The following is a 2554-nucleotide window of genomic DNA, read 5'->3' as shown; positions in this document are numbered from 1 at the left end:
CTCTTTATGTAAATCTTGTGCATTCAAAAGACCACTGAAAAATAGGCGAATCAGAACATAACACTGACTGTGACGTTACAGTCGGGATCACTAATATGTACGCCCCTAACATTTGAATATACCCGCCCATGTTTTTTGCCAGCCGGACCTGCACAGCCGAATCATCAGAAGTTCTGCAGGTATTGTGAAGAAACAAGCGAGGACAACAGCGAAAATGGCAGATCATGGAAATAAATGTTATGTTCCAGGCTGTGCAGGGAATGTGAAGTGCAAGGATGGGCAGCCAATCAGAGCAGAGCTCAATATTGTTATTCATGACCCTTCCAAATAAGGTAAAAACAGACCATTTCATTCTAGGGACAAATCCTAGGGTTGTAAATGGACATGTAAAACCGTTTCTGGAGATTTTTTTGCCCTTACCTAAGCCACATACCTTCTATGTAGATATCAGAGGACAATTTAAAATATCGCATCAATGCATTCTATGGCACCTTAAAAAAAAACAAAAAACTACTTTCAACATTGTTTTCAACATTGATAAATGTTACTTGAGCTCTGTCATATTAAAATGATTTCTGAAGGATCATTTGATACTGAAGACTGGAATAATGACTGCTGAACGTTCACATTTGCCACAGAAACAAGTTTACATAATATAATATATATTTTTAAGGTTAAATACAAATGTATACATCAGTTATAAATAATTGAACCAAAATAGGTGGATGGAATTGATCATTTCAGATATCATAAGGGTCGGTTTTCTGTAAATTTCAGTACAGGCTGCCAGTGATTATCTCTTGATTAAAGTGAAAATGCTATTTTTAAAAACTAATGGCAGGTAAAGATGTGTGGCATGTTCAGAAATCCTTAGGATGAATGTTACATGGGGTGATTAATTAGTCTTCTGTAAAATTAGCAGTTACCTAATGTGACCCTGAAAATAGTATTGTAAACAGTAATCCGATATTCCCTTGCACCTCATGTAATATCCAGTAGATGGCGGTATAAGATCTCTGATCGAATCTCTCAAACAGAATTTCATACAAACTAGAGCAAAGGGTCAAAGTTTTATTTTACAAGATTTAACAAGTCAAGCATTAAGATGACAAATTACTTGTCCGTTATGTTGGTAATTTGCTGAACTTTCAAACTTTGTTGAACAACCCCAGAAAGCTACACGGAATTCTCCAACTGTGACGACAAACATCAATGCTGGGTGTCAATGAGGCATGAAAGGATGCCTTGTTATCACAAGCATTCCGTTTGTCCATTAAAAACTGAAAAATTTTCCCACACAGGCATTTAGCAGAGTAAATCATTGACACACAATCCTCATTCCTAGGTTACCAGCAGGAAGCGCTCTCCTCGGCTTTGGCCCTGGGCTCTGAAGAGCAGGTGAGAGCTGTAGAGATGAGAGTGCAGGGACTAGCGTGGGGTTTGGGTTACCACAACTATTCAGCCGATGTTACTGCAGCTCGTATAGCAGGGTGAAGGTCATGGAAGCTATGCGGCTCGACAGCGAGGGCCAGATGCTCTTTTACTTCAGAATAGAGGACAGATTTCCTCTCTTTCTCCCTCCCTCCCTCCCCAAGAATGTAATGAAAACAGACAGGGATTCCCCTCGTTGTCTGTGAAGGACGGTAAAATGCAGATGGCATGTGTTTGATTGTGGAATGCCACGTTTCCTGGATGCAGGCCGGACGAGCCAATGTCAGTGTCTGTTACCCTCTCATTACCCCCCTCAACTCCTGGTCTTCAGAGACATTTTCCACCAGAAGTTTCAAATAATACTTTTATGAGAGAACAAGCAACCACTAGATGGCAGTAGCAGTTCGTGTTGAAGGTTTTCTGCGCTACATAACAGCCACAATTTTGATCTTAGAATCAATCTAGTGACTTTAACTCTGTTAAGCATGATGCCACTCAAGGATGGATTATGAATCAAGTCAGGACCATCAAGTATGTATTATACGGCCTCACAATGTCAGGGGCCTCCAGCTGAGAGGCCCTCAGGGGCCCGAAACCTGGAGATAAGCTACTGCAGATGTAAAATTCGTATAAATTGCTTGATTATATGCTAGTGACAATTGCCATAATGTGAAATAAACTAGGGCTGCCGCGATTCGTCGATTTTATTCGACTATTTGATTTTTAAAAATCCTCGACTTCATTTTGCTTGCGTCAACTAACCGGCAAAATACCGGAAGTGGCGCATTTCACGGACGAGAATCCATAAAACATGTTTTCCAAGGCTGCATGATATATTAAACCCATTTAAAAATCATAATTAAGCATAATTGTGAATTCGCAAACGCTACGATTTAATTAATTATATGCGATGCAGTTTTAATCCAGTATATGCGCTTTAATTATTTACATGCGTGTAGGTTAAGTACGTGCGTCACACAGCGGCTCCGTTCATTTGGTTTAATAAAATATAGTTTAATAAAATATTCTTAAGTGAAATTGTTGATTTTTTGTGGGAAATTAATCATTTAGATTAATCGATTAATCGATAAATTAGTCGATAGATCAATCAAAATAAAAATAG

Source organism: Sinocyclocheilus rhinocerous, unplaced genomic scaffold (genome assembly GCF_001515625.1).
Source record: "Sinocyclocheilus rhinocerous isolate Xijiao unplaced genomic scaffold, SAMN03320098_v1.1 scaffold478, whole genome shotgun sequence".
Taxonomy (NCBI): Eukaryota; Metazoa; Chordata; class Actinopteri; order Cypriniformes; family Cyprinidae; genus Sinocyclocheilus; species Sinocyclocheilus rhinocerous.
This window is presented reverse-complemented; position numbering follows the sequence as displayed.